Here is a 10,289-nt window from a genome sequence, read left to right on the forward strand (position 1 = left end):
AGGAATTTTCAATTTTAGAAACAAGCACATATGGGATAATGAAAATCCTCACGTAGTCAGTGAGCGTCACTTCCAACATGAATTTAAGATAAATGTTTGGTGCGGAATCATAGGAAATCACCTTTTGGGTCCACATGAGCTTCCTCCAAATCTAAATGGTGACTTGTATTTAGATTTCCTGCAGCACCATTTAGTTGACTACCTCGACGATTTACCACTGAATACACGGCAAAATCTATTTTTCATGCAAGATGGAGCTCCCCCTCATTATTCTGTCAGAGTACGGAACTATCTTGACCACATTTTTCCGGATCGTTGGATCGGTCGTGGGAGTCGAATATTATGGCCTCCTCGTAGTCCTGACTTTAATCCTATGGATTTTTGTTTCTGGGGCTACATGAAATCAGTTGTCTATAGAGAAACTATAAACACCCGCGAAGAGCTATGGCAGAAAATTGTAAATGCCGCCGAATCATTTCGTAACAAGAATCTCTATTTTAAAATACGGCAGTCTTTGAACAAACGCGTTAATAAATGTATTGAAGTTGGAGGCGGACATGTTGAACATTTATTGTAATATTCGATATTCAATTGTTCATCACAATTTACAATTTGAAATAAACTCTTGTTCTTTTTGACATTCGTACCTTACTTTGATTACTCGAATTACCAAAGCTAAAATATTGAGAACGGTGCAAGATAGCGACTATCAAATAGTATAGCTTTTTTGTGTAAAAGAAGTTGTAAAATCAGAATTTGCAACCTGAGAATTAGATTTTTAAAAGATAAAAAAGTTCTGTCGTTTTCAACGCATTCGACCTAGCGCAGGTGGCGCTCTCTATGAGCTACAAGCAAACCATGGATATATTTCAATCTCTCGCCCCAGAAAACCCCTAACACCAAAATTTCATTTCGATATGAGCATTTATTATAAAATAAATAAGAAAAAACTAAAATAATATTTTGCATTAAACACCCTGTATCTCTGTAAGTATCAACTTTTGGACTAAGGTGAGTTTGTCTAAATCGCAATATTTTCACGTCAGGAATCTAGTCATGAATTTTGGCCCATTACATCGCGACCACTCTGTATAAAAAAATTTGTTCCGCAATAACCCCCTCTATAACCCCCTCAAGTTATGCAACACCTTTTTGAAACACCCTGCATATATTAGCATCTACAATTTCTTCTCTTATCATTTGGTATGCAGCAACAGATATAAAATTTTGTTTTAGGAATGACAGCAGGAATTTTCGCACATCTCCCCGCCTATTAAAAAGCGTCAGAGAGCGGACAATTCAAAATAAATTTCACAATGCGAAGTGGTCAAACTCCCGGTCCCCTTCCTCTTCGCCATTGGCCGAGGAAAGCCTCCGGGAGCGGTGAATTCGTTACTTTTCTTGTAGCAGTCGCGCCTGTCCGTAATATTTTCCATAAATCATCGGCGCGGACCTGACCTGTCGGCCGCCAAGTAGAAAAGTTTAGACGGGCTTAACGGCTCGGGAACATACGAAAACACGAAATGAATTATTATCGGGGCCGGGCGGCTGGGGACGTACGCCGCCCCCATACGAATTGATAAATGATTGATACTCGTTAAAAATACATCGCAACTTTTTCAATTATGGCCTTTTTAGCGCGTGCTTAGCACAACTTTCTGCGATGCATCACAACTAGTTTTCACAAGGACGCGATATGTGCTGAACCAACCAATATGGCATCTAAAATTATATACAGGGTGTCCCAGAATCTCTCGGATTGGTGCAAGGGATATTAGAATAACATGACAAGATCCTATAAAAAATTTCCCTACAGGATGCTTCTGAAAATCGATTTTTTTGTAATAGCTTTCAAAATACTTTGTATAATTTAATTATTTTTTAATATGAAGCACAACAAATACGATTCCTTAAAAATTAACCAATGAAAACAATTTGGCTTGTTTGGTTTGCCAGGAACGGATTAGCTCTAACACAATAATGTCAATATTTTTTACACCCTTTACGATAAAGGCACAATAATAATATTTTTAGATACCTTGAACCTTAAACTAAAAAAAGGTACCCTTGGTTAATATCGATAAAATGAACTGTTTTCGAGAAACAACTATTTCTGTTTAATATGATTTTTTTACATAATTCTGTATGTCGATTCAACTTGAGCTCCTTCTAATGTTATGCATTCTCTAGGTCTACGAATTACAGATTGTTGGATCGAGGAGGCCAAATCACTGTTCCTCCTCTTCCTATCCAACGATTTTCGAAATGCCTGTTTAAGTGTTTTCGAACTGCTAGACTAAAATGGGGTGGTGCCCCATCATGCATGAACCACATACCATGTCGTATTGCCAAAGGTAGGTCGTCTAAAAATTTTGACAAGTTGTCTTGGAGAAATTCCAAATGAAGTTCCCCAGTTAAGTTTCTAGGCAATACAACTAGTCCAATGAAATGTTGCCCGATGATCCCAGCCCATACGTTAATGGGTTCAAAGTGGTGCTGATGATGCGTCACAATAGAAGCACGTGGATTTTCTTCTGCTTATAAATGCAAATTATGGGAGTTTATGATTTAATTTTTATACAATCCGGTTTCGTCCGTGAAGAGAATTGAATCGATGAAAATTTGCATTGTTAGAATACCTATCTAAAAGTCCGTTTGAAAATTACATCCTTCGCGGATAGTCTACAGGAAAAAGTGCCTGGACATTCTGTATGCGATAGGGATTGCTCTTTAAGGATTCTAAGAACCGTAGATTTTGGGCAATTGAACTGGGCAGCCAATTACCGGACACTTTTTGAAAGATCTGCTTCTGCGGCATTTAGGATATCTTCTTCAGTGACCTCACCGCGATTCATTTGATCCACAATTGTGTCTGGCTTTGGAAAACGTTCCTAAAATTATTTACAGCATTTTAATTCTACATATTACTTACCTACTCAAAAAGTAAGCTAACGTAAGTAACAAATAAATTGTAATTTTTACCAGTCTCTCTTAAACGCTGATCCACTTTTTCAAAAGTTTTCCTGTCAAGAGTTCTTCGATTTGGATATCGTTTCTCATAAAACCGTCTGGCTTCTAATGCATTACATTATGCAAGTCCATGCAATAAATGCATGTCGACATATTCAGCAAACGTAAATTCCATTACGGCAAATAAAATAAATCCGAGGAATAAAAAAAATAAGGAAAATATGAAGGCATTTTTTAGATAGGCACAGAAAGAATGCAAATTTCATCGGTTTATTTCTCTTTATGGATGTAATAAAAGTCATATTAAACAAAACTAGTTTTTTCTCGAAAACAGTTCATTTTATCGATATCAAAAATATTATTTTTGTATCTTTATAGTACAGATTAAAAAAAAATTTCATTATTCTGCCACAGGCAAACCAAATAAGACAAATTGTTTTCATGGGTCAATTTTTAAAGTCTTCTTAGGCTATTGATTACATAAAAAAAAACAGGGTTAAAAGGAACTATGACTTTTAAGATATTTTATTACATGAATCGTTGAAATAGTAATTTTAGATCAAAAAAACGTTGAGTGTTACTAAATTAGAGAGTTGAAATTGGAGATAGGGGTGAAAATACTTTTAGTTTTTTAATTGTACCTCGAAAACGAAGGAAAATTTCGCTATAGTTCATAGGAAAAATTATTTAGGGAATTGAATTTCCCATCGAAATAGCTTATTTAAAAAATTTAAAAGGAAAATTTTATGCAAAAAATCGTTAATAACAATTTGAAAAAAGTAAAAAATTCGATTTTTTGATTTTTTTTTTTTACTTTTTTGCCTCTAGTTTTTTTTTGGTATAGGCATTGCTTCATAGAAAATAAGTAGATAAAATTTTCCTTCAAAATAAGACGTTGTAAAGAATTTCTGGATGGAAATTGGCTGATATATGGCCGCTGAAACTTACAATTAGCTAATTTTTCGATTTTTGTCACGTTTACCCTTATACGTTTTAATCTTCATTTTTTGCAAAAAAGGAAGGAAATAAGACGTTCAAGGATTTTCATCACATAACTTGTTCGAAGGGTCATTAAAAATTAAAAACACCACGGGGTGCTATTAAATTTAAGGGTTGAAATTGAAGACAGGTTTGAAAATGCACTTTTGTAGTTTTTTAAATATAGCACGAAAACGAAGCAAAATTTCGGTATAATTTATAGGAAAAATTTTATAGAGAATTGAATTTTCCATCGAAATGGCTTATTTATAAAAATTTAAAAGTAAAATGTTATCCAAAAAATCGTGAATAAACAATTTTAAAAAACAAAAGATTATATCTGTTGATTTTTAAAATTTTTTTTTTAGTAAAAGTAGACAAAGAAAATTGCTATACAAAAAAACTATATGAGATGCCCTTCAAAATAATGCATTTTCAAAAGTTTTTGGTCTAATATTGACTGAGTTATAACCGGTTAAACAATTTTTTCGATTATCGTCGTTTTTAACATAATAATGATTATAATTCTTATTATTTTTACAACAAATTGGTTCTTTACTTAATAAAAAATTATTATTTCAAGATTTATTTGTTAATAATTAATAATTTTCACAACTTGTTTATTAACGATTTTTTGCATTAAAATTTTTCTTTTACATTTTTCAAATAAGCCATTGGTAAATTCAATTCTCTACAAAATTTTTCCTATGAGCTATACCGAAATTTCGCTTCGTTTTCGAGCTACAATAATTAAAAAACTGAAAGGGGTGCATTTTCACACCTATCTCCATTTTCTCCCTCTAATTTAATAACACTCCGCGATTTTTTCGTCTAAAATGACCATTTGAACGATTCATGTAATAAAATATCTTAAACGTCACAGTTCCTTTCAAAATCCTATAATTAATAGTCTGTTGTCCATCGTATTAAAATATAGTTTAAAAGTTATTCAAAAAGGGGCCTGTATCTCCGTAGGGGGGGCTTCTAGGGAAAATTTTTATAGGAACTTGTCATGATATTTTAACGTCCCCTTTATAAATTGCCCACATACTCTGGGACACCCTGTATATACCAAACAGTCAAGAGGAATAGGAGATGAAACAAACAAAAAACCAAAAACTTATTCGTTACCCTTTCGAATGGCTATCCGAAATTATTATTTTTTAAAATACATAAAAGCTGTTAATGATTATATAGATCCAACACAACTATTTCTTGCAAAATTGATCGCCAGTTCCGAACCTTTTCCAAAATCTCCCCGTATTCCGCCTCATTTTCCGAACATACCCCTTCCCTTATCACTAAAACATACCCTGATACGCCCAGGCCGCGTAAAGAAATAAAGTTGGCGCTTAATGAGATTTAAAGTTTGAAGCCAGGTAATCCCCAGTCGCAAGACTTTTGAGTTGTTCAGATTGTTAGGACGTCAAAAGGTTCGTGGGATATACACGGCAAAGTTAACAATTACGAAGTCAAATGCAAAGTCAACCAATGTCGCTCGCGAACTAACTACTCGGGAAAGAATGAGGTTTTAATTTTTAATTGGGCTCCTGTACGTCCCGTAGGATCCTCTTGGGTGAGCTGGATAATAAGAGGGACAATTGCGGGTATAATAAAAGTTATGCCGAGGAATTACTACAGAGAATGCGGAATATAGATATACTACTAGAAATGGTGTTTAAAATAGCAACTGGGAGATCTCACCTTTTGCTGTTGATATTTAATTTAAATACAAAAGGTATTTAGTAACAAGTATTTTCCTCAATGTATTGTATTTAGTTACATCGCAACTTTATATTATACAGGGTGTCTGGTAAGTACCTCCTAATCTCTCGGGAGTGTATAGGGGAGGTCAAAATAAAACTAGTCCTTCCTATAATTTTTTTTCCTAATGTGCCCCCTAACGGAGTTATGGGGGGTCAAAGGGGTACCTAGAAATTAACGTTTAGNAGCATCCGGGCATCGGCAGGGCAGCCCTCGTAGCGGGAGTTATGGGTTGATTTCCTTCATTTTTAAAAGTCGAGTAAAAAATTTTTTTTCCGATTTTCTGTCTTTATTGAGCCTTCCAAATACGTGGTTAAAATTAATGACATTATGACTGAATCACCCTGTATACAAGGATACACTGACAAGATAGGCCGTATAGGTATTAATATAATTTACTAACAGCACCTCATAAAAAATAAGGACTGACTTTCCCAATAACCTCTCCCTACAGGAACGATTATTTAATATTTTTTTTCACAGATCACAAATACCCAAAAAAACAGAAAAAACTGGAATCATACCAGAAATAAATAATAATTATAATTATATAGTGATTTATTTTTCCATTTGTAATTTTATCAACAATTTGATGAGAAAATTATATTTTAATATGGGCAATTTTAACGGGTATAAATTGGGTTAACAATACATATGGGCATGGTGCGGCTCCTCAGTCAAGTGGATTAGAAAGCCGCAGAACAAACCAAGGCACGCCGGGATTGGTATTACCGATAAGGAATTCAAGCTTGCGATCAGCCCGAATCCCGGGTGGCTTTGCACAGCGCGCCTGAATACAAAAGCGACGCCCTGACCAAAGACTGACGGTCGTTATAAATGTTTTCACTTCCAGGGACATCTCTTATTCTCCCATCGCCTCATTTCTAACGTCATACGAGACGTCGGTTTTAAAAATGGGAAGAAGACCCTTAGAAGGGGCGATGGAACGGAAAATCAAACAATACATTCGACACGGGGAGATTTTTTAGCAACTACAAGTAGATTTGAAGGGATTTTAAAATGTATGAAAGGGAAAAGAAATGAAATTCATCTCACAATAAGTCCTTGATTACGCTAAAGGTTTCGTGAAGTAATACATTACTTTATCATCATCAGGCAACAAGATGTCTATGCTGATGTATCAGTTTAAAGAACATAATTAATTTTGTGATGTAAATCCTGCTTGCCTTCCTTTTCGTCCATTATTAACTATCCATACTGGAAAGTATGCAATATACTTACATCATCTATCTGATAAAAAAGGATTTATTTTTTGAAAAGAAGAAAAATTATGGACATATAAGCAAAACATGCAAAAGTTTGTGGTTAAATATGTGGTTAATGCCTTCGAAAAATCGGTGTAAATCACATCACCATGTCTTTGTTGATCACTTGCTATTGGTTACATACTATTAAATATTTACAGTTTAAGACAAATCGAGTTTTTATTAGTAGAAGCCTTTTCTATGGCCATGTTGGTCTATAGAAACAACAGAATAATGTAATAATTAAAAACAGTTTTATCCATTTCCCGGTTGCAAAACACAATCAGACATTTAGCGATAATAAAGTGTAGTTTGTTATTTATGCTCTACTGATATCTGGCACCGATGTCGTCCTGTAAAAAGCACAATCTTGAGAAGATATAATTTTACCATTAAATTCTGAAGCATCTGCGTATAGCAGACATATCAAAATGTTGTACAACGTTTGGTAAATCTTTTGTGAACACCAAAAATAATAAAGGTCCTAAATTTGAGCTTTGTGGAACTCCAGATCTAGCATCATACTGATGATTGACTGTCATCATAATTATGTAACTTCTAAAGGTCTCTGACTCAAAAATGAAGCAAGAAATTAAAATCACTCTAAGAATAAAACAGAAAAGTACTTCGATATAATGTTAAATCATTCATAATATATCAGATTTTAAAATATCTCTAATGATATATATTTTTAAGTCTGAAAGATAGATATTTGAGAAATTTGATCTGAACTTTTTCCACATGTATTGGGGTCAAAATGATGGATATATATTTAACTTTCGATGTGACAAACGCATTATGCAATAAAGAGTATGTGGAAACTTATTTCAGGTGCTTATCATTTCTTCTAATGAAACCAAGACTTTTTTAGCGTTAGATACAATGTGAGGAATAAAAGTTAATTTCGTATTAAAAGTTCTCGTCACTCATACTCTTGACAGCTCTTTTAAAAGTAAACAGTTTGAAGTTGACTGCATATAAAGAGCATTAGTTAGAAGATTGTCACAAATATCATTAATGAACATATTATTGCATAACGGCGAGCCAAAAACTGATCCCTGAGGTACTCCCGAATTAACAACAATTTCAGTAGAGTAAAACCATGATACTGAACTTTCAATAACTTGGGGCTTTTGACAGATTTTTCTAAACCACAGCAACCTGTCCACGAATATGTAATGTACAGGGTGTCTTAGTTTTAATCTATGAGACTTCTGGAACAGATAGTACAACGAAAAAATAGTGACACTTTGTCATACAAACTTATTTCGAAATCTCAACCGATTTCAAGATACAGAGTGTTAATGGTCAAAAAAATCGTTTAATGTAAATATTTTCTGAAATAATAGAGATATTTGAACAAAATTTGATGTACGGTATATTGGGTCAAGTTTCCATAAAATACTTTAATATCAAGACTTTTGCGGAACCAGTGGCGGACATATTTGAAACTCATTCGACTATTTCATAAAAAAAAATAGTACGGTCCTGTGCAAAATAATAATTGCTTTTATTTTCTGAAAAAGCATGCTAATGGAAACAAAAAATGCATTTTACAAAATAAAACTGAGACACCCTGTATAAGCAATAAAGTCAATGATATTAACAAGACTACTTAAGGGGAATTTATCATTTATTATCTTTATCTCTTCTGATAAGTGTTTACCAACTGCATGTCCTACAGACGATGTTGGTAAAAATTGATTTTATCCACAACTGTGTGACAAAAGCTCTATTGCACTCATCTAATCTAACTATGCAATGTCATCTGTGTCACGATGTAAGGAATAGTGAAACAGATGAACAGAGCTGTCACGTTAAAATGATCAGACCTAGTTGACCTTGTTTTAGATTTGTTTTGTTTGCGACGAAATTTTACTTGTAAGTTGTTGAAATGGACCAATTTACGTTCGAAGAGTATGCAGACATTTATGGCGAAGCAAGAAGCAACGCTAGAGAAGCTGAGCGCTTTCCGAATCGCCAACATCCTTACCGAACAAAATTTTCGTCAATCCATCGTCCATTAAGGGCAAAGGTAACTTTAAACCAGATGTAGGAAGTTGACATCCACTTACTGCGCGGACAGTGGTCATTGAGTAAGCCGTTTTAAACAATTTATAGATTTATTAGGTATTTTCGCGTTATACTTAATAAAAATTTTTTGGACAAAAATTCCACCAGGGCCAAAACGGCTCATTTCCGACTAGGAGTTTATACAGGGTGGTCGCGATGTAATGGGCCAAAATTCATGACTAGATTCCTGACGTGAAAATAATGCGGTTTAGACGAACTCACCTTAGTCCAAAAGTTAATACTTACAGAGATACAGGGTGTTTAATGCAAAATATTATTTTAGTTTTTTTTTATTTATTTCATAATCAATGCTCATATCAAGATGAAATTTTGGTGTTAGGGGTTTTCTGGGGCGAGAGATTGAAATATATCCATGGTTTGCTTGTAGCTCATAGAGAGCGCCACCTGCGCTAGGTCGAATGCGTTGAAAACGACAGAACTTTTTTATCTTTCAAAAATCTAATTCTCAGGTAGCAAATTCTGATTTTACAACTTCTTTTACACAAAAAAGCTATACTTTTTGATAGTCGCTATCTTGCACCATTCTCGTAAAATTTGCCATTGAAAATTCCAATGTATTTGCATTCAGTTACAAATAGGCAAACATTTTCAAGTAGGCTTATGTTAAAATCCAATTTTGACATTTTCCACTTATCTTAGTGCTGTCAGTAATATTACAGTATTATTCGTGCCTTATTAAAAGTATTCTTTACTTTATGATCTAAATCGTAGTGCGAGATAACATGCCACGCCATAATTTATTTTCAAATGGAGAAATGCGCGATATGGTTTGCGTTTATGCGCAATCAGATTATGTTGGACGTCGAGCGCTTCGTCGGTATTCAGAGTTGTATCCGAATAGAAGGCAACCAAATCGGAAACTATTTCAAGAACTTTTTAATAGACTTGGAGAAACTGGTAGTTTTCGTCCTAAAAGAGACAACGCAGGGCGTACTGTTACAGTTCACCAAGAAGAAGAAATTTTAGTAAGAGTGGCAGGAAATCCAGAAGTTAGCAGCAGGCAGGTAGCTAGAGAAACCGGTGTTAGTAAAACAACAGTTCTCAAAATCTTTCACAAGGAAAATTTATATCCCTACCATTTTACACCCGTGCAAAATCTTTTAGCAGCAGACTTACCAGCTAGATTACAATTTGCTCATTTTATGCGCAATCAGCAAAACCTTGACCAGGAATTTTTGGATAATGTACTATTCACTGATGAAGCGACCTTTACTCGTC

Source organism: Anoplophora glabripennis, unplaced genomic scaffold, assembly GCF_000390285.2.
Source record: "Anoplophora glabripennis isolate ALB-LARVAE unplaced genomic scaffold, Agla_2.0 scaffold31, whole genome shotgun sequence".
NCBI lineage: Eukaryota > Metazoa > Arthropoda > Insecta > Coleoptera > Cerambycidae > Anoplophora > Anoplophora glabripennis.